At 44.6% G+C, this 19982-nt stretch overlaps 38 non-coding genes across 38 annotated transcripts; all 38 read right to left on the bottom strand.

Annotated features, from left to right (window-relative positions):
- Positions 1–1307: 1307 nt before the first annotated feature.
- On the bottom strand, positions 1308–1378 carry trnag-gcc. The gene has a single exon. It is a non-coding gene; the product is annotated as a tRNA-Gly (tRNA).
- A 114-nt stretch (positions 1379–1492) lies between these two features.
- Positions 1493–1564, bottom strand: trnad-guc. Its single transcript has one exon. It is a non-coding gene; the product is annotated as a tRNA-Asp (tRNA).
- A 531-nt stretch (positions 1565–2095) lies between these two features.
- Positions 2096–2166, bottom strand: trnag-gcc. Its single transcript has one exon. It is a non-coding gene; the product is annotated as a tRNA-Gly (tRNA).
- A 114-nt stretch (positions 2167–2280) lies between these two features.
- On the bottom strand, positions 2281–2352 carry trnad-guc. Its single transcript has one exon. It is a non-coding gene; the product is annotated as a tRNA-Asp (tRNA).
- A 531-nt stretch (positions 2353–2883) lies between these two features.
- On the bottom strand, positions 2884–2954 carry trnag-gcc. The gene has a single exon. It is a non-coding gene; the product is annotated as a tRNA-Gly (tRNA).
- A 114-nt stretch (positions 2955–3068) lies between these two features.
- On the bottom strand, positions 3069–3140 carry trnad-guc. Its single transcript has one exon. It is a non-coding gene; the product is annotated as a tRNA-Asp (tRNA).
- Positions 3141–4261: 1121 nt separating this feature from the next.
- trnag-gcc lies at positions 4262–4332 on the bottom strand. Its single transcript has one exon. It is a non-coding gene; the product is annotated as a tRNA-Gly (tRNA).
- Positions 4333–4446: 114 nt separating this feature from the next.
- Positions 4447–4518, bottom strand: trnad-guc. The gene has a single exon. It is a non-coding gene; the product is annotated as a tRNA-Asp (tRNA).
- Positions 4519–5049: 531 nt separating this feature from the next.
- trnag-gcc lies at positions 5050–5120 on the bottom strand. Its single transcript has one exon. It is a non-coding gene; the product is annotated as a tRNA-Gly (tRNA).
- Positions 5121–5234: 114 nt separating this feature from the next.
- On the bottom strand, positions 5235–5306 carry trnad-guc. The gene has a single exon. It is a non-coding gene; the product is annotated as a tRNA-Asp (tRNA).
- Positions 5307–5837: 531 nt separating this feature from the next.
- trnag-gcc lies at positions 5838–5908 on the bottom strand. Its single transcript has one exon. It is a non-coding gene; the product is annotated as a tRNA-Gly (tRNA).
- Positions 5909–6022: 114 nt separating this feature from the next.
- On the bottom strand, positions 6023–6094 carry trnad-guc. Its single transcript has one exon. It is a non-coding gene; the product is annotated as a tRNA-Asp (tRNA).
- A 519-nt stretch (positions 6095–6613) lies between these two features.
- On the bottom strand, positions 6614–6684 carry trnag-gcc. The gene has a single exon. It is a non-coding gene; the product is annotated as a tRNA-Gly (tRNA).
- Positions 6685–6798: 114 nt separating this feature from the next.
- Positions 6799–6870, bottom strand: trnad-guc. Its single transcript has one exon. It is a non-coding gene; the product is annotated as a tRNA-Asp (tRNA).
- A 531-nt stretch (positions 6871–7401) lies between these two features.
- Positions 7402–7472, bottom strand: trnag-gcc. The gene has a single exon. It is a non-coding gene; the product is annotated as a tRNA-Gly (tRNA).
- Positions 7473–7586: 114 nt separating this feature from the next.
- trnad-guc lies at positions 7587–7658 on the bottom strand. The gene has a single exon. It is a non-coding gene; the product is annotated as a tRNA-Asp (tRNA).
- A 519-nt stretch (positions 7659–8177) lies between these two features.
- trnag-gcc lies at positions 8178–8248 on the bottom strand. The gene has a single exon. It is a non-coding gene; the product is annotated as a tRNA-Gly (tRNA).
- Positions 8249–8362: 114 nt separating this feature from the next.
- On the bottom strand, positions 8363–8434 carry trnad-guc. Its single transcript has one exon. It is a non-coding gene; the product is annotated as a tRNA-Asp (tRNA).
- Positions 8435–9138: 704 nt separating this feature from the next.
- On the bottom strand, positions 9139–9210 carry trnad-guc. Its single transcript has one exon. It is a non-coding gene; the product is annotated as a tRNA-Asp (tRNA).
- Positions 9211–9729: 519 nt separating this feature from the next.
- On the bottom strand, positions 9730–9800 carry trnag-gcc. Its single transcript has one exon. It is a non-coding gene; the product is annotated as a tRNA-Gly (tRNA).
- Positions 9801–9914: 114 nt separating this feature from the next.
- Positions 9915–9986, bottom strand: trnad-guc. Its single transcript has one exon. It is a non-coding gene; the product is annotated as a tRNA-Asp (tRNA).
- Positions 9987–10690: 704 nt separating this feature from the next.
- On the bottom strand, positions 10691–10762 carry trnad-guc. Its single transcript has one exon. It is a non-coding gene; the product is annotated as a tRNA-Asp (tRNA).
- A 519-nt stretch (positions 10763–11281) lies between these two features.
- trnag-gcc lies at positions 11282–11352 on the bottom strand. Its single transcript has one exon. It is a non-coding gene; the product is annotated as a tRNA-Gly (tRNA).
- Positions 11353–11466: 114 nt separating this feature from the next.
- Positions 11467–11538, bottom strand: trnad-guc. The gene has a single exon. It is a non-coding gene; the product is annotated as a tRNA-Asp (tRNA).
- Positions 11539–12069: 531 nt separating this feature from the next.
- Positions 12070–12140, bottom strand: trnag-gcc. Its single transcript has one exon. It is a non-coding gene; the product is annotated as a tRNA-Gly (tRNA).
- A 717-nt stretch (positions 12141–12857) lies between these two features.
- Positions 12858–12928, bottom strand: trnag-gcc. Its single transcript has one exon. It is a non-coding gene; the product is annotated as a tRNA-Gly (tRNA).
- A 114-nt stretch (positions 12929–13042) lies between these two features.
- trnad-guc lies at positions 13043–13114 on the bottom strand. The gene has a single exon. It is a non-coding gene; the product is annotated as a tRNA-Asp (tRNA).
- A 1068-nt stretch (positions 13115–14182) lies between these two features.
- Positions 14183–14253, bottom strand: trnag-gcc. The gene has a single exon. It is a non-coding gene; the product is annotated as a tRNA-Gly (tRNA).
- Positions 14254–14970: 717 nt separating this feature from the next.
- Positions 14971–15041, bottom strand: trnag-gcc. Its single transcript has one exon. It is a non-coding gene; the product is annotated as a tRNA-Gly (tRNA).
- A 114-nt stretch (positions 15042–15155) lies between these two features.
- trnad-guc lies at positions 15156–15227 on the bottom strand. The gene has a single exon. It is a non-coding gene; the product is annotated as a tRNA-Asp (tRNA).
- Positions 15228–16295: 1068 nt separating this feature from the next.
- On the bottom strand, positions 16296–16366 carry trnag-gcc. The gene has a single exon. It is a non-coding gene; the product is annotated as a tRNA-Gly (tRNA).
- A 114-nt stretch (positions 16367–16480) lies between these two features.
- trnad-guc lies at positions 16481–16552 on the bottom strand. Its single transcript has one exon. It is a non-coding gene; the product is annotated as a tRNA-Asp (tRNA).
- A 531-nt stretch (positions 16553–17083) lies between these two features.
- Positions 17084–17154, bottom strand: trnag-gcc. Its single transcript has one exon. It is a non-coding gene; the product is annotated as a tRNA-Gly (tRNA).
- A 114-nt stretch (positions 17155–17268) lies between these two features.
- Positions 17269–17340, bottom strand: trnad-guc. The gene has a single exon. It is a non-coding gene; the product is annotated as a tRNA-Asp (tRNA).
- A 1068-nt stretch (positions 17341–18408) lies between these two features.
- On the bottom strand, positions 18409–18479 carry trnag-gcc. The gene has a single exon. It is a non-coding gene; the product is annotated as a tRNA-Gly (tRNA).
- Positions 18480–18593: 114 nt separating this feature from the next.
- trnad-guc lies at positions 18594–18665 on the bottom strand. The gene has a single exon. It is a non-coding gene; the product is annotated as a tRNA-Asp (tRNA).
- A 531-nt stretch (positions 18666–19196) lies between these two features.
- trnag-gcc lies at positions 19197–19267 on the bottom strand. The gene has a single exon. It is a non-coding gene; the product is annotated as a tRNA-Gly (tRNA).
- Positions 19268–19381: 114 nt separating this feature from the next.
- On the bottom strand, positions 19382–19453 carry trnad-guc. The gene has a single exon. It is a non-coding gene; the product is annotated as a tRNA-Asp (tRNA).
- Positions 19454–19982: the final 529 nt, after the last annotated feature.

The following is a 19982-nucleotide window of genomic DNA, read 5'->3' as shown; positions in this document are numbered from 1 at the left end:
ATTTTTCAAGAGTCAGTTGAGATTTCTGTTGGCCTGGCAATCGAGCACAGATTTCTCCCTCAGGGGTTTGCATACTTCTCGAAATTACATGTTCAAAACATCCTGCATTGGCCGGGAATCGAACCCGGGCCTCCCGCGTGGCAGGCGAGAATTCTACCACTATACTAACGAGGAGCTGGTGTGGTGGACGTTTGAAAAAACGTGGAGCATTGGTACTAACTATACGTTTGCAGTGTTGGGCTTTAACACTTCTAACAAAAACATCTGTATAGACTGAATGGTTAGAGCTAGAAACTACTGTGACCCCTCTATGGAAAGCTGAGACTCCCACGAAAACGTACATGTAATCGATTTCGCTCTATACCACTCACAGGCCACACACTCGTAGTTAGAAGGTGACGTGTTTGTGGGATGTCCCAGGACATTGTCACAAATGCCAAACTCAAGACAGTTGTCGATGACTAGTTGGTTACTCGTTTCCCATTTAACAACTTAAGCCTTGCACAAAGTAAATCACCTCACACACTGGACATCTACAATGGATTCACCAAAGTCTTCTGAGAATGAGTAAATGTCCAAACTGAAAATGAAAGCAAAGTCAGATTTTTCAAGAGTCAGTTGAGATTTCTGTTGGCCTGGCAATCGAGCACAGATTTCTCCCTCAGGGGTTTGCATACTTCTCGAAATTACATGTTCAAAACATCCTGCATTGGCCGGGAATCGAACCCGGGCCTCCCGCGTGGCAGGCGAGAATTCTACCACTATACTAACGAGGAGCTGGTGTGGTGGACGTTTGAAAAAACGTGGAGCATTGGTACTAACTATACTTTTGCAGTGTTGGGCTTTAACACTTCTAACAAAAACATCTGTATAGACTGAATGGTTAGAGCTAGAAACTACTGTGACCCCTCTATGGAAAGCTGAGACTCCCACGAAAACGTACATGTAATCGATTTCGCTCTATACCACTCACAGGCCACACACTCGTAGTTAGAAGGTGACGTGTTTGTGGGATGTCCCAGGACATTGTCACAAATGCCAAACTCAAGACAGTTGTCGATGACTAGTTGGTTACTCGTTTCCCATTTAACAACTTAAGCCTTGCACAAAGTAAATCACCTCACACACTGGACATCTACAATGGATTCACCAAAGTCTTCTGAGAATGAGTAAATGTCCAAACTGAAAATGAAAGCAAAGTCAGATTTTTCAAGAGTCAGTTGAGATTTCTGTTGGCCTGGCAATCGAGCACAGATTTCTCCCTCAGGGGTTTGCATACTTCTCGAAATTACATGTTCAAAACATCCTGCATTGGCCGGGAATCGAACCCGGGCCTCCCGCGTGGCAGGCGAGAATTCTACCACTGAACAACCAATGCCTTGGAATACTGAGATAATGCTGGAAAATCGTATCATAAAGCTTTATCTCCAAGCATATTTTTCACATAGTGGGCTCAGCTACATTGTTCACCCTAAAAAAAAAGCAGTCCTTTCTCCCCGTCGGGGAATTGAACCCCGGTCTCCCGCGTGACAGGCGGGGATACTCACCACTATACTAACGAGGAGCTGGTGTGGTGGACGTTTGAAAAAACGTGGAGCATTGGTACTAACTATACGTTTGCAGTGTTGGGCTTTAACACTTCTAACAAAAACATCTGTATAGACTGAATGGTTAGAGCTAGAAACTACTGTGACCCCTCTATGGAAAGCTGAGACTCCCACGAAAACGTACATGTAATCGATTTCGCTCTATACCACTCACAGGCCACACACTCGTAGTTAGAAGGTGACGTGTTTGTGGGATGTCCCAGGACATTGTCACAAATGCCAAACTCAAGACAGTTGTCGATGACTAGTTGGTTACTCGTTTCCCATTTAACAACTTAAGCCTTGCACAAAGTAAATCACCTCACACACTGGACATCTACAATGGATTCACCAAAGTCTTCTGAGAATGAGTAAATGTCCAAACTGAAAATGAAAGCAAAGTCAGATTTTTCAAGAGTCAGTTGAGATTTCTGTTGGCCTGGCAATCGAGCACAGATTTCTCCCTCAGGGGTTTGCATACTTCTCGAAATTACATGTTCTAAACATCCTGCATTGGCCGGGAATCGAACCCGGGCCTCCCGCGTGGCAGGCGAGAATTCTACCACTGAACAACCAATGCCTTGGAATACTGAGATAATGCTGGAAAATCGTATCATAAAGCTTTATCTCCAAGCATATTTTTCGCATAGTGGGCTCAGCTACATTGTTCACCCTAAAAAAAAAACAGTCCTTTCTCCCCGTCGGGGAATTGAACCCCGGTCTCCCGCGTGACAGGCGGGGATACTCACCACTATACTAACGAGGAGCTGGTGTGGTGGACGTTTGAAAAAACGTGGAGCATTGGTACTAACTATACGTTTGCAGTGTTGGGCTTTAACACTTCTAACAAAAACATCTGTATAGACTGAATGGTTAGAGCTAGAAACTACTGTGACCCCTCTATGGAAAGCTGAGACTCCCACGAAAACGTACATGTAATCGATTTCGCTCTATACCACTCACAGGCCACACACTCGTAGTTAGAAGGTGACGTGTTTGTGGGATGTCCCAGGACATTGTCACAAATGCCAAACTCAAGACAGTTGTCGATGACTAGTTGGTTACTCGTTTCCCATTTAACAACTTAAGCCTTGCACAAAGTAAATCACCTCACACACTGGACATCTACAATGGATTCACCAAAGTCTTCTGAGAATGAGTAAATGTCCAAACTGAAAATGAAAGCAAAGTCAGATTTTTCAAGAGTCAGTTGAGATTTCTGTTGGCCTGGCAATCGAGCACAGATTTCTCCCTCAGGGGTTTGCATACTTCTCGAAATTACATGTTCTAAACATCCTGCATTGGCCGGGAATCGAACCCGGGCCTCCCGCGTGGCAGGCGAGAATTCTACCACTGAACAACCAATGCCTTGGAATACTGAGATAATGCTGGAAAATCGTATCATAAAGCTTTATCTCCAAGCATATTTTTCGCATAGTGGGCTCAGCTACATTGTTCACCCTAAAAAAAAAACAGTCCTTTCTCCCCGTCGGGGAATTGAACCCCGGTCTCCCGCGTGACAGGCGGGGATACTCACCACTATACTAACGAGGAGCTGGTGTGGTGGACTTTTGAAAAAACGTGGAGCATTGGTACTAACTATACGTTTGCAGTGTTGGGCTTTAACACTTCTAACAAAAACATCTGTATAGACTGAATGGTTAGAGCTAGAAACTACTGTGACCCCTCTATGGAAAGCTGAGACTCCCACGAAAACGTACATGTAATCGATTTCGCTCTATACCACTCACAGGCCACACACTCGTAGTTAGAAGGTGACGTGTTTGTGGGATGTCCCAGGACATTGTCACAAATGCCAAACTCAAGACAGTTGTCGTTACTCGTTTCCCATTTAACAACTTAAGCCTTGCACAAAGTAAATCACCTCACACACTGGACATCTACAATGGATTCACCAAAGTCTTCTGAGAATGAGTAAATGTCCAAACTGAAAATGAAAGCAAAGTCAGATTTTTCAAGAGTCAGTTGAGATTTCTGTTGGCCTGGCAATCGAGCACAGATTTCTCCCTCAGGGGTTTGCATACTTCTCGAAATTACATGTTCAAAACATCCTGCATTGGCCGGGAATCGAACCCGGGCCTCCCGCGTGGCAGGCGAGAATTCTACCACTATACTAACGAGGAGCTGGTGTGGTGGACGTTTGAAAAAACGTGGAGCATTGGTACTAACTATACTTTTGCAGTGTTGGGCTTTAACACTTCTAACAAAAACATCTGTATAGACTGAATGGTTAGAGCTAGAAACTACTGTGACCCCTCTATGGAAAGCTGAGACTCCCACGAAAACGTACATGTAATCGATTTCGCTCTATACCACTCACAGGCCACACACTCGTAGTTAGAAGGTGACGTGTTTGTGGGATGTCCCAGGACATTGTCACAAATGCCAAACTCAAGACAGTTGTCGATGACTAGTTGGTTACTCGTTTCCCATTTAACAACTTAAGCCTTGCACAAAGTAAATCACCTCACACACTGGACATCTACAATGGATTCACCAAAGTCTTCTGAGAATGAGTAAATGTCCAAACTGAAAATGAAAGCAAAGTCAGATTTTTCAAGAGTCAGTTGAGATTTCTGTTGGCCTGGCAATCGAGCACAGATTTCTCCCTCAGGGGTTTGCATACTTCTCGAAATTACATGTTCAAAACATCCTGCATTGGCCGGGAATCGAACCCGGGCCTCCCGCGTGGCAGGCGAGAATTCTACCACTGAACAACCAATGCCTTGGAATACTGAGATAATGCTGGAAAATCGTATCATAAAGCTTTATCTCCAAGCATATTTTTCACATAGTGGGCTCAGCTACATTGTTCACCCTAAAAAAAAAGCAGTCCTTTCTCCCCGTCGGGGAATTGAACCCCGGTCTCCCGCGTGACAGGCGGGGATACTCACCACTATACTAACGAGGAGCTGGTGTGGTGGACGTTTGAAAAAACGTGGAGCATTGGTACTAACTATACGTTTGCAGTGTTGGGCTTTAACACTTCTAACAAAAACATCTGTATAGACTGAATGGTTAGAGCTAGAAACTACTGTGACCCCTCTATGGAAAGCTGAGACTCCCACGAAAACGTACATGTAATCGATTTCGCTCTATACCACTCACAGGCCACACACTCGTAGTTAGAAGGTGACGTGTTTGTGGGATGTCCCAGGACATTGTCACAAATGCCAAACTCAAGACAGTTGTCGATGACTAGTTGGTTACTCGTTTCCCATTTAACAACTTAAGCCTTGCACAAAGTAAATCACCTCACACACTGGACATCTACAATGGATTCACCAAAGTCTTCTGAGAATGAGTAAATGTCCAAACTGAAAATGAAAGCAAAGTCAGATTTTTCAAGAGTCAGTTGAGATTTCTGTTGGCCTGGCAATCGAGCACAGATTTCTCCCTCAGGGGTTTGCATACTTCTCGAAATTACATGTTCTAAACATCCTGCATTGGCCGGGAATCGAACCCGGGCCTCCCGCGTGGCAGGCGAGAATTCTACCACTGAACAACCAATGCCTTGGAATACTGAGATAATGCTGGAAAATCGTATCATAAAGCTTTATCTCCAAGCATATTTTTCGCATAGTGGGCTCAGCTACATTGTTCACCCTAAAAAAAAAACAGTCCTTTCTCCCCGTCGGGGAATTGAACCCCGGTCTCCCGCGTGACAGGCGGGGATACTCACCACTATACTAACGAGGAGCTGGTGTGGTGGACGTTTGAAAAAACGTGGAGCATTGGTACTAACTATACGTTTGCAGTGTTGGGCTTTAACACTTCTAACAAAAACATCTGTATAGACTGAATGGTTAGAGCTAGAAACTACTGTGACCCCTCTATGGAAAGCTGAGACTCCCACGAAAACGTACATGTAATCGATTTCGCTCTATACCACTCACAGGCCACACACTCGTAGTTAGAAGGTGACGTGTTTGTGGGATGTCCCAGGACATTGTCACAAATGCCAAACTCAAGACAGTTGTCGATGACTAGTTGGTTACTCGTTTCCCATTTAACAACTTAAGCCTTGCACAAAGTAAATCACCTCACACACTGGACATCTACAATGGATTCACCAAAGTCTTCTGAGAATGAGTAAATGTCCAAACTGAAAATGAAAGCAAAGTCAGATTTTTCAAGAGTCAGTTGAGATTTCTGTTGGCCTGGCAATCGAGCACAGATTTCTCCCTCAGGGGTTTGCATACTTCTCGAAATTACATGTTCTAAACATCCTGCATTGGCCGGGAATCGAACCCGGGCCTCCCGCGTGGCAGGCGAGAATTCTACCACTGAACAACCAATGCCTTGGAATACTGAGATAATGCTGGAAAATCGTATCATAAAGCTTTATCTCCAAGCATATTTTTCGCATAGTGGGCTCAGCTACATTGTTCACCCTAAAAAAAAAACAGTCCTTTCTCCCCGTCGGGGAATTGAACCCCGGTCTCCCGCGTGACAGGCGGGGATACTCACCACTATACTAACGAGGAGCTGGTGTGGTGGACTTTTGAAAAAACGTGGAGCATTGGTACTAACTATACGTTTGCAGTGTTGGGCTTTAACACTTCTAACAAAAACATCTGTATAGACTGAATGGTTAGAGCTAGAAACTACTGTGACCCCTCTATGGAAAGCTGAGACTCCCACGAAAACGTACATGTAATCGATTTCGCTCTATACCACTCACAGGCCACACACTCGTAGTTAGAAGGTGACGTGTTTGTGGGATGTCCCAGGACATTGTCACAAATGCCAAACTCAAGACAGTTGTCGTTACTCGTTTCCCATTTAACAACTTAAGCCTTGCACAAAGTAAATCACCTCACACACTGGACATCTACAATGGATTCACCAAAGTCTTCTGAGAATGAGTAAATGTCCAAACTGAAAATGAAAGCAAAGTCAGATTTTTCAAGAGTCAGTTGAGATTTCTGTTGGCCTGGCAATCGAGCACAGATTTCTCCCTCAGGGGTTTGCATACTTCTCGAAATTACATGTTCAAAACATCCTGCATTGGCCGGGAATCGAACCCGGGCCTCCCGCGTGGCAGGCGAGAATTCTACCACTGAACAACCAATGCCTTGGAATACCGAGATAATGCTGGAAAATCGTATCATAAAGCTTTATCTCCAAGCATATTTTTCGCATAGTGGGCTCAGCTACATTGTTCACCCTAAAAAAAAAGCAGTCCTTTCTCCCCGTCGGGGAATTGAACCCCGGTCTCCCGCGTGACAGGCGGGGATACTCACCACTATACTAACGAGGAGCTGGTGTGGTGGACGTTTGAAAAAACGTGGAGCATTGGTACTAACTATACGTTTGCAGTGTTGGGCTTTAACACTTCTAACAAAAACATCTGTATAGACTGAATGGTTAGAGCTAGAAACTACTGTGACCCCTCTATGGGAAGCTGAGACTCTCACGAAAACGTACATGTAATCGATTTCGCTCTATACCACTCACAGGCCACACACTCGTAGTTAGAAGGTGACGTGTTTGTGGGATGTCCCAGGACATTGTCACAAATGCCAAACTCAAGACAGTTGTCGATGACTAGTTGGTTACTCGTTTCCCATTTAACAACTTAAGCCTTGCACAAAGTAAATCACCTCACACACTGGACATCTACAATGGATTCACCAAAGTCTTCTGAGAATGAGTAAATGTCCAAACTGAAAATGAAAGCAAAGTCAGATTTTTCAAGAGTCAGTTGAGATTTCTGTTGGCCTGGCAATCGAGCACAGATTTCTCCCTCAGGGGTTTGCATACTTCTCGAAATTACATGTTCTAAACATCCTGCATTGGCCGGGAATCGAACCCGGGCCTCCCGCGTGGCAGGCGAGAATTCTACCACTGAACAACCAATGCCTTGGAATACTGAGATAATGCTGGAAAATCGTATCATAAAGCTTTATCTCCAAGCATATTTTTCGCATAGTGGGCTCAGCTACATTGTTCACCCTAAAAAAAACCCAGTCCTTTCTCCCCGTCGGGGAATTGAACCCCGGTCTCCCGCGTGACAGGCGGGGATACTCACCACTATACTAACGAGGAGCTGGTGTGGTGGACGTTTGAAAAAACGTGGAGCATTGGTACTAACTATACGTTTGCAGTGTTGGGCTTTAACACTTCTAACAAAAACATCTGTATAGACTGAATGGTTAGAGCTAGAAACTACTGTGACCCCTCTATGGAAAGCTGAGACTCCCACGAAAACGTACATGTAATCGATTTCGCTCTATACCACTCACAGGCCACACACTCGTAGTTAGAAGGTGACGTGTTTGTGGGATGTCCCAGGACATTGTCACAAATGCCAAACTCAAGACAGTTGTCGTTACTCGTTTCCCATTTAACAACTTAAGCCTTGCACAAAGTAAATCACCTCACACACTGGACATCTACAATGGATTCACCAAAGTCTTCTGAGAATGAGTAAATGTCCAAACTGAAAATGAAAGCAAAGTCAGATTTTTCAAGAGTCAGTTGAGATTTCTGTTGGCCTGGCAATCGAGCACAGATTTCTCCCTCAGGGGTTTGCATACTTCTCGAAATTACATGTTCTAAACATCCTGCATTGGCCGGGAATCGAACCCGGGCCTCCCGCGTGGCAGGCGAGAATTCTACCACTGAACAACCAATGCCTTGGAATACTGAGATAATGCTGGAAAATCGTATCATAAAGCTTTATCTCCAAGCATATTTTTCGCATAGTGGGCTCAGCTACATTGTTCACCCTAAAAAAAACCCAGTCCTTTCTCCCCGTCGGGGAATTGAACCCCGGTCTCCCGCGTGACAGGCGGGGATACTCACCACTATACTAACGAGGAGCTGGTGTGGTGGACGTTTGAAAAAACGTGGAGCATTGGTACTAACTATACGTTTGCAGTGTTGGGCTTTAACACTTCTAACAAAAACATCTGTATAGACTGAATGGTTAGAGCTAGAAACTACTGTGACCCCTCTATGGAAAGCTGAGACTCCCACGAAAACGTACATGTAATCGATTTCGCTCTATACCACTCACAGGCCACACACTCGTAGTTAGAAGGTGACGTGTTTGTGGGATGTCCCAGGACATTGTCACAAATGCCAAACTCAAGACAGTTGTCGTTACTCGTTTCCCATTTAACAACTTAAGCCTTGCACAAAGTAAATCACCTCACACACTGGACATCTACAATGGATTCACCAAAGTCTTCTGAGAATGAGTAAATGTCCAAACTGAAAATGAAAGCAAAGTCAGATTTTTCAAGAGTCAGTTGAGATTTCTGTTGGCCTGGCAATCGAGCACAGATTTCTCCCTCAGGGGTTTGCATACTTCTCGAAATTACATGTTCAAAACATCCTGCATTGGCCGGGAATCGAACCCGGGCCTCCCGCGTGGCAGGCGAGAATTCTACCACTGAGCAACCAATGCCTTGGAATACTGAGATAATGCTGGAAAATCGTATCATAAAGCTTTATCTCCATGCATATTTTTCACATAGTGGGCTCAGCTACATTGTTCACCCTAAAAAAAAAGCAGTCCTTTCTCCCCGTCGGGGAATTGAACCCCGGTCTCCCGCGTGACAGGCGGGGATACTCACCACTATACTAACGAGGAGCTGGTGTGGTGGACGTTTGAAAAAACGTGGAGCATTGGTACTAACTATACGTTTGCAGTGTTGGGCTTTAACACTTCTAACAAAAACATCTGTATAGACTGAATGGTTAGAGCTAGAAACTACTGTGACCCCTCTATGGAAAGCTGAGACTCTCACGAAAACGTACATGTAATCGATTTCGCTCTATACCACTCACAGGCCACACACTCGTAGTTAGAAGGTGACGTGTTTGTGGGATGTCCCAGGACATTGTCACAAATGCCAAACTCAAGACAGTTGTCGTTACTCGTTTCCCATTTAACAACTTAAGCCTTGCACAAAGTAAACCACCTCACACACTGGACATCTACAATGGATTCACCAAAGTCTTCTGAGAATGAGTAAATGTCCAAACTGAAAATGAAAGCAAAGTCAGATTTTTCAAGAGTCAGTTGAGATTTCTGTTGGCCTGGCAATCGAGCACAGATTTCTCCCTCAGGGGTTTGCATACTTCTCGAAATTACATGTTCAAAACATCCTGCATTGGCCGGGAATCGAACCCGGGCCTCCCGCGTGGCAGGCGAGAATTCTACCACTGAACAACCAATGCCTTGGAATACTGAGATAATGCTGGAAAATCGTATCATAAAGCTTTATCTCCAAGCATATTTTTCGCATAGTGGGCTCAGCTACATTGTTCACCCTAAAAAAAAAGCAGTCCTTTCTCCCCGTCGGGGAATTGAACCCCGGTCTCCCGCGTGACAGGCGGGGATACTCACCACTATACTAACGAGGAGCTGGTGTGGTGGACGTTTGAAAAAACGTGGAGCATTGGTACTAACTATACGTTTGCAGTGTTGGGCTTTAACACTTCTAACAAAAACATCTGTATAGACTGAATGGTTAGAGCTAGAAACTACTGTGACCCCTCTATGGAAAGCTGAGACTCCCACGAAAACGTACATGTAATCGATTTCGCTCTATACCACTCACAGGCCACACACTCGTAGTTAGAAGGTGACGTGTTTGTGGGATGTCCCAGGACATTGTCACAAATGCCAAACTCAAGACAGTTGTCGTTACTCGTTTCCCATTTAACAACTTAAGCCTTGCACAAAGTAAATCACCTCACACACTGGACATCTACAATGGATTCACCAAAGTCTTCTGAGAATGAGTAAATGTCCAAACTGAAAATGAAAGCAAAGTCAGATTTTTCAAGAGTCAGTTGAGATTTCTGTTGGCCTGGCAATCGAGCACAGATTTCTCCCTCAGGGGTTTGCATACTTCTCGAAATTACATGTTCAAAACATCCTGCATTGGCCGGGAATCGAACCCGGGCCTCCCGCGTGGCAGGCGAGAATTCTACCACTGAGCAACCAATGCCTTGGAATACTGAGATAATGCTGGAAAATCGTATCATAAAGCTTTATCTCCATGCATATTTTTCACATAGTGGGCTCAGCTACATTGTTCACCCTAAAAAAAAAGCAGTCCTTTCTCCCCGTCGGGGAATTGAACCCCGGTCTCCCGCGTGACAGGCGGGGATACTCACCACTATACTAACGAGGAGCTGGTGTGGTGGACGTTTGAAAAAACGTGGAGCATTGGTACTAACTATACGTTTGCAGTGTTGGGCTTTAACACTTCTAACAAAAACATCTGTATAGACTGAATGGTTAGAGCTAGAAACTACTGTGACCCCTCTATGGAAAGCTGAGACTCTCACGAAAACGTACATGTAATCGATTTCGCTCTATACCACTCACAGGCCACACACTCGTAGTTAGAAGGTGACGTGTTTGTGGGATGTCCCAGGACATTGTCACAAATGCCAAACTCAAGACAGTTGTCGTTACTCGTTTCCCATTTAACAACTTAAGCCTTGCACAAAGTAAACCACCTCACACACTGGACATCTACAATGGATTCACCAAAGTCTTCTGAGAATGAGTAAATGTCCAAACTGAAAATGAAAGCAAAGTCAGATTTTTCAAGAGTCAGTTGAGATTTCTGTTGGCCTGGCAATCGAGCACAGATTTCTCCCTCAGGGGTTTGCATACTTCTCGAAATTACATGTTCAAAACATCCTGCATTGGCCGGGAATCGAACCCGGGCCTCCCGCGTGGCAGGCGAGAATTCTACCACTGAACAACCAATGCCTTGGAATACTGAGATAATGCTGGAAAATCGTATCATAAAGCTTTATCTCCAAGCATATTTTTCACATAGTGGGCTCAGCTACATTGTTCACCCTAAAAAAAAAGCAGTCCTTTCTCCCCGTCGGGGAATTGAACCCCGGTCTCCCGCGTGACAGGCGGGGATACTCACCACTATACTAACGAGGAGCTGGTGTGGTGGACGTTTGAAAAAACGTGGAGCATTGGTACTAACTATACGTTTGCAGTGTTGGGCTTTAACACTTCTAACAAAAACATCTGTATAGACTGAATGGTTAGAGCTAGAAACTACTGTGACCCCTCTATGGAAAGCTGAGACTCTCACGAAAACGTACATGTAATCGATTTCGCTCTATACCACTCACAGGCCACACACTCGTAGTTAGAAGGTGACGTGTTTGTGGGATGTCCCAGGACATTGTCACAAATGCCAAACTCAAGACAGTTGTCGATGACTAGTTGGTTACTCGTTTCCCATTTAACAACTTAAGCCTTGCACAAAGTAAATCACCTCACACACTGGACATCTACAATGGATTCACCAAAGTCTTCTGAGAATGAGTAAATGTCCAAACTGAAAATGAAAGCAAAGTCAGATTTTTCAAGAGTCAGTTGAGATTTCTGTTGGCCTGGCAATCGAGCACAGATTTCTCCCTCAGGGGTTTGCATACTTCTCGAAATTACATGTTCAAAACATCCTGCATTGGCCGGGAATCGAACCCGGGCCTCCCGCGTGGCAGGCGAGAATTCTACCACTGAACAACCAATGCCTTGGAATACTGAGATAATGCTGGAAAATCGTATCATAAAGCTTTATCTCCAAGCATATTTTTCGCATCGTGGGCTCAGCTACATTGTTCACCCTAAAAAAAAAGCAGTCCTTTCTCCCCGTCGGGGAATTGAATCCCGGTCTCCCGCGTGACAGGCGGGGATACTCACCACTATACTAACGAGGAGCTGGTGTGGTGGACGTTTGAAAAAACGTGGAGCATTGGTACTAACTATACGTTTGCAGTGTTGGGCTTTAACACTTCTAACAAAAACATCTGTATAGACTGAATGGTTAGAGCTAGAAACTACTGTGACCCCTCTATGGAAAGCTGAGACTCTCACGAAAACGTACATGTAATCGATTTCGCTCTATACCACTCACAGGCCACACACTCGTAGTTAGAAGGTGACGTGTTTGTGGGATGTCCCAGGACATTGTCACAAATGCCAAACTCAAGACAGTTGTCGATGACTAGTTGGTTACTCGTTTCCCATTTAACAACTTAAGCCTTGCACAAAGTAAATCACCTCACACACTGGACATCTACAATGGATTCACCAAAGTCTTCTGAGAATGAGTAAATGTCCAAACTGAAAATGAAAGCAAAGTCAGATTTTTCAAGAGTCAGTTGAGATTTCTGTTGGCCTGGCAATCGAGCACAGATTTCTCCCTCAGGGGTTTGCATACTTCTCGAAATTACATGTTCAAAACATCCTGCATTGGCCGGGAATCGAACCCGGGCCTCCCGCGTGGCAGGCGAGAATTCTACCACTGAACAACCAATGCCTTGGAATACTGAGATAATGCTGGAAAATCGTATCATAAAGCTTTATCTCCAAGCATATTTTTCACATAGTGGGCTCAGCTACATTGTTCACCCTAAAAAAAAAGCAGTCCTTTCTCCCCGTCGGGGAATTGAACCCCGGTCTCCCGCGTGACAGGCGGGGATACTCACCACTATACTAACGAGGAGCTGGTGTGGTGGACGTTTGAAAAAACGTGGAGCATTGGTACTAACTATACGTTTGCAGTGTTGGGCTTTAACACTTCTAACAAAAACATCTGTATAGACTGAATGGTTAGAGCTAGAAACTACTGTGACCCCTCTATGGAAAGCTGAGACTCTCACGAAAACGTACATGTAATCGATTTCGCTCTATACCACTCACAGGCCACACACTCGTAGTTAGAAGGTAACGCGTTTGTGGGATGTCCCAGGACATTGTCACAAATGCCAAACTCAAGACAGTTGTCGATGGCTAGTTGGTTACTCGTTTCCCATTTAACAACTTAAGCCTTGCACAAAGTAAATCACCTCACACACTGGACATCTACAATGGATTCACCAAAGTCTTCTGAGAATGAGTAAATGTCCAAACTGAAAATGAAAGCAAAGTCAGATTTTTCAAGAGTCAGTTGAGATTTCTGTTGGCCTGGCAATCGAGCACAGATTTCTCCCTCAGGGGTTCGCGTGACAGGCGGGGATACTCACCACTATACTAACGAGGAGCTGGTGTGGTGGACGTTTGAAAAAACGTGGAGCATTGGTACTAACTATACGTTTGCAGTGTTGGGCTTTAACACTTCTAACAAAAACATCTGTATAGACTGAATGGTTAGAGCTAGAAACTACTGTGACCCCTCTATGGAAAGCTGAGACTCTCACGAAAACGTACATGTAATCGATTTCGCTCTATACCACTCACAGGCCACACACTCGTAGTTAGAAGGTGACGTGTTTGTGGGATGTCCCAGGACATTGTCACAAATGCCAAACTCAAGACAGTTGTCGATGACTAGTTGGTTACTCGTTTCCCATTTAACAACTTAAGCCTTGCACAAAGTAAATCACCTCACACACTGGACATCTACAATGGATTCACCAAAGTCTTCTGAGAATGAGTAAATGTCCAAACTGAAAATGAAAGCAAAGTCAGATTTTTCAAGAGTCAGTTGAGATTTCTGTTGGCCTGGCAATCGAGCACAGATTTCTCCCTCAGGGGTTTGCATACTTCTCGAAATTACATGTTCAAAACATCCTGCATTGGCCGGGAATCGAACCCGGGCCTCCCGCGTGGCAGGCGAGAATTCTACCACTGAACAACCAATGCCTTGGAATACTGAGATAATGCTGGAAAATCGTATCATAAAGCTTTATCTCCAAGCATATTTTTCGCATCGTGGGCTCAGCTACATTGTTCACCCTAAAAAAAAAGCAGTCCTTTCTCCCCGTCGGGGAATTGAATCCCGGTCTCCCGCGTGACAGGCGGGGATACTCACCACTATACTAACGAGGAGCTGGTGTGGTGGACGTTTGAAAAAACGTGGAGCATTGGTACTAACTATACGTTTGCAGTGTTGGGCTTTAACACTTCTAACAAAAACATCTGTATAGACTGAATGGTTAGAGCTAGAAACTACTGTGACCCCTCTATGGAAAGCTGAGACTCTCACGAAAACGTACATGTAATCGATTTCGCTCTATACCACTCACAGGCCACACACTCGTAGTTAGAAGGTGACGTGTTTGTGGGATGTCCCAGGACATTGTCACAAATGCCAAACTCAAGACAGTTGTCGATGACTAGTTGGTTACTCGTTTCCCATTTAACAACTTAAGCCTTGCACAAAGTAAATCACCTCACACACTGGACATCTACAATGGATTCACCAAAGTCTTCTGAGAATGAGTAAATGTCCAAACTGAAAATGAAAGCAAAGTCAGATTTTTCAAGAGTCAGTTGAGATTTCTGTTGGCCTGGCAATCGAGCACAGATTTCTCCCTCAGGGGTTTGCATACTTCTCGAAATTACATGTTCAAAACATCCTGCATTGGCCGGGAATCGAACCCGGGCCTCCCGCGTGGCAGGCGAGAATTCTACCACTGAACAACCAATGCCTTGGAATACTGAGATAATGCTGGAAAATCGTATCATAAAGCTTTATCTCCAAGCATATTTTTCACATAGTGGGCTCAGCTACATTGTTCACCCTAAAAAAAAAGCAGTCCTTTCTCCCCGTCGGGGAATTGAACCCCGGTCTCCCGCGTGACAGGCGGGGATACTCACCACTATACTAACGAGGAGCTGGTGTGGTGGACGTTTGAAAAAACGTGGAGCATTGGTACTAACTATACGTTTGCAGTGTTGGGCTTTAACACTTCTAACAAAAACATCTGTATAGACTGAATGGTTAGAGCTAGAAACTACTGTGACCCCTCTATGGAAAGCTGAGACTCTCACGAAAACGTACATGTAATCGATTTCGCTCTATACCACTCACAGGCCACACACTCGTAGTTAGAAGGTAACGCGTTTGTGGGATGTCCCAGGACATTGTCACAAATGCCAAACTCAAGACAGTTGTCGATGGCTAGTTGGTTACTCGTTTCCCATTTAACAACTTAAGCCTTGCACAAAGTAAATCACCTCACACACTGGACATCTACAATGGATTCACCAAAGTCTTCTGAGAATGAGTAAATGTCCAAACTGAAAATGAAAGCAAAGTCAGATTTTTCAAGAGTCAGTTGAGATTTCTGTTGGCCTGGCAATCGAGCACAGATTTCTCCCTCAGGGGTTCGCGTGACAGGCGGGGATACTCACCACTATACTAACGAGGAGCTGGTGTGGTGGACGTTTGAAAAAACGTGGAGCATTGGTACTAACTATACGTTTGCAGTGTTGGGCTTTAACACTTCTAACAAAAACATCTGTATAGACTGAATGGTTAGAGCTAGAAACTACTGTGACCCCTCTATGGAAAGCTGAGACTCTCACGAAAACGTACATGTAATCGATTTCGCTCTATACCACTCACAGGCCACACACTCGTAGTTAGAAGGTGACGTGTTTGTGGGATGTCCCAGGACATTGTCACAAATGCCAAACTCAAGACAGTTGTCGATGACTAGTTGGTTACTCGTTTCCCATTTAACAACTTAAGCCTTGCACAAAGTAAATCACCTCACACACTGGACATCTACAATGGATTCACCAAAGTCTTCTGAGAATGAGTAAATGTCCAAACTGAAAATGAAAGCAAAGTCAGATTTTTCAAGAGTCAGTTGAGATTTCTGTTGGCCTGGCAATCGAGCACAGATTTCTCCCTCAGGGGTTTGCATACTTCTCGAAATTACATGTTCAAAACATCCTGCATTGGCCGGGAATCGAACCCGGGCCTCCCGCGTGGCAGGCGAGAATTCTACCACTGAACAACCAATGCCTTGGAATACTGAGATAATGCTGGAAAATCGTATCATAAAGCTTTATCTCCAAGCATATTTTTCACATAGTGGGCTCAGCTACATTGTTCACCCTAAAAAAGAAGCAGTCCTTTCTCCCCGTCGGGGAATTGAACCCCGGTCTCCCGCGTGACAGGCGGGGATACTCACCACTATACTAACGAGGAGCTGGTGTGGTGGACGTTTGAAAAAACGTGGAGCATTGGTACTAACTATACGTTTGCAGTGTTGGGCTTTAACACTTCTAACAAAAACATCTGTATAGACTGAATGGTTAGAGCTAGAAACTACTGTGACCCCTCTATGGAAAGCTGAGACTCTCACGAAAACGTACATGTAATCGATTTCGCTCTATACCACTCACAGGCCACACACTCGTAGTTAGAAGGTGACGTGTTTGTGGGATGTCCCAGGACATTGTCACAAATGCCAAACTCAAGACAGTTGTCGATGACTAGTTGGTTACTCGTTTCCCATTTAACAACTTAAGCCTTGCACAAAGTAAATCACCTCACACACTGGACATCTACAATGGATTCACCAAAGTCTTCTGAGAATGAGTAAATGTCCAAACTGAAAATGAAAGCAAAGTCAGATTTTTCAAGAGTCAGTTGAGATTTCTGTTGGCCTGGCAATCGAGCACAGATTTCTCCCTCAGGGGTTTGCATACTTCTCGAAATTACATGTTCAAAACATCCTGCATTGGCCGGGAATCGAACCCGGGCCTCCCGCGTGGCAGGCGAGAATTCTACCACTGAACAACCAATGCCTTGGAATACTGAGATAATGCTGGAAAATCGTATCATAAAGCTTTATCTCCAAGCATATTTTTCACATAGTGGGCTCAGCTACATTGTTCACCCTAAAAAAGAAGCAGTCCTTTCTCCCCGTCGGGGAATTGAACCCCGGTCTCCCGCGTGACAGGCGGGGATACTCACCACTATACTAACGAGGAGCTGGTGTGGTGGACGTTTGAAAAAACGTGGAGCATTGGTACTAACTATACGTTTGCAGTGTTGGGCTTTAACACTTCTAACAAAAACATCTGTATAGACTGAATGGTTAGAGCTAGAAACTACTGTGACCCCTCTATGGAAAGCTGAGACTCTCACGAAAACGTACATGTAATCGATTTCGCTCTATACCACTCACAGGCCACACACTCGTAGTTAGAAGGTGACGTGTTTGTGGGATGTCCCAGGACATTGTCACAAATGCCAAACTCAAGACAGTTGTCGATGACTAGTTGGTTACTCGTTTCCCATTTAACAACTTAAGCCTTGCACAAAGTAAATCACCTCACACACTGGACATCTACAATGGATTCACCAAAGTCTTCTGAGAATGAGTAAATGTCCAAACTGAAAATGAAAGCAAAGTCAGATTTTTCAAGAGTCAGTTGAGATTTCTGTTGGCCTGGCAATCGAGCACAGATTTCTCCCTCAGGGGTTCGCGTGACAGGCGGGGATACTCACCACTATACTAACGAGGAGCTGGTGTGGTGGACGTTTGAAAAAACGTGGAGCATTGGTACTAACTATACGTTTGCAGTGTTGGGCTTTAACACTTCTAACAAAAACATCTGTATAGACTGAATGGTTAGAGCTAGAAACTACTGTGACCCCTCTATGGAAAGCTGAGACTCTCACGAAAACGTACATGTAATCGATTTCGCTCTATACCACTCACAGGCCACACACTCGTAGTTAGAAGGTGACGTGTTTGTGGGATGTCCCAGGACATTGTCACAAATGCCAAACTCAAGACAGTTGTCGATGACTAGTTGGTTACTCGTTTCCCATTTAACAACTTAAGCCTTGCACAAAGTAAATCACCTCACACACTGGACATCTACAATGGATTCACCAAAGTCTTCTGAGAATGAGTAAATGTCCAAACTGAAAATGAAAGCAAAGTCAGATTTTTCAAGAGTCAGTTGAGATTTCTGTTGGCCTGGCAATCGAGCACAGATTTCTCCCTCAGGGGTTTGCATACTTCTCGAAATTACATGTTCAAAACATCCTGCATTGGCCGGGAATCGAACCCGGGCCTCCCGCGTGGCAGGCGAGAATTCTACCACTGAACAACCAATGCCTTGGAATACTGAGATAATGCTGGAAAATCGTATCATAAAGCTTTATCTCCAAGCATATTTTTCACATAGTGGGCTCAGCTACATTGTTCACCCTAAAAAAGAAGCAGTCCTTTCTCCCCGTCGGGGAATTGAACCCCGGTCTCCCGCGTGACAGGCGGGGATACTCACCACTATACTAACGAGGAGCTGGTGTGGTGGACGTTTGAAAAAACGTGGAGCATTGGTACTAACTATACGTTTGCAGTGTTGGGCTTTAACACTTCTAACAAAAACATCTGTATAGACTGAATGGTTAGAGCTAGAAACTACTGTGACCCCTCTATGGAAAGCTGAGACTCTCACGAAAACGTACATGTAATCGATTTCGCTCTATACCACTCACAGGCCACACACTCGTAGTTAGAAGGTGACGTGTTTGTGGGATGTCCCAGGACATTGTCACAAATGCCAAACTCAAGACAGTTGTCGATGACTAGTTGGTTACTCGTTTCCCATTTAACAACTTAAGCCTTGCACAAAGTAAATCACCTCACACACTGGACATCTACAATGGATTCACCAAAGTCTTCTGAGAATGAGTAAATGTCCAAACTGAAAATGAAAGCAAAGTCAGATTTTTCAAGAGTCAGTTGAGATTTCTGTTGGCCTGGCAATCGAGCACAGATTTCTCCCTCAGGGGTTTGCATACTTCTCGAAATTACATGTTCAAAACATCCTGCATTGGCCGGGAATCGAACCCGGGCCTCCCGCGTGGCAGGCGAGAATTCTACCACTGAACAACCAATGCCTTGGAATACTGAGATAATGCTGGAAAATCGTATCATAAAGCTTTATCTCCAAGCATATTTTTCACATAGTGGGCTCAGCTACATTGTTCACCCTAAAAAAGAAGCAGTCCTTTCTCCCCGTCGGGGAATTGAACCCCGGTCTCCCGCGTGACAGGCGGGGATACTCACCACTATACTAACGAGGAGCTGGTGTGGTGGACGTTTGAAAAAACGTGGAGCATTGGTACTAACTATACGTTTGCAGTGTTGGGCTTTAACACTTCTAACAAAAACATCTGTATAGACTGAATGGTTAGAGCTAGAAACTACTGTGACCCCTCTATGGAAAGCTGAGACTCTCACGAAAACGTACATGTAATCGATTTCGCTCTATACCACTCACAGGCCACACACTCGTAGTTAGAAGGTGACGTGTTTGTGGGATGTCCCAGGACATTGTCACAAATGCCAAACTCAAGACAGTTGTCGATGACTAGTTGGTTACTCGTTTCCCATTTAACAACTTAAGCCTTGCACAAAGTAAATCACCTCACACACTGGACATCTACAATGGATTCACCAAAGTCTTCTGAGAATGAGTAAATGTCCAAACTGAAAATGAAAGCAAAGTCAGATTTTTCAAGAGTCAGTTGAGATTTCTGTTGGCCTGGCAATCGAGCACAGATTTCTCCCTCAGGGGTTCGCGTGACAGGCGGGGATACTCACCACTATACT

The sequence above is a fragment of the Oncorhynchus mykiss genome, unplaced genomic scaffold, assembly GCF_013265735.2.
Source record: "Oncorhynchus mykiss isolate Arlee unplaced genomic scaffold, USDA_OmykA_1.1 un_scaffold_291, whole genome shotgun sequence".
NCBI classification, from domain to species: domain Eukaryota; kingdom Metazoa; phylum Chordata; class Actinopteri; order Salmoniformes; family Salmonidae; genus Oncorhynchus; species Oncorhynchus mykiss.
The sequence above is the reverse complement of the archived record's forward strand: the minus strand, read 5'-3'. Positions and strand labels throughout refer to the sequence as shown.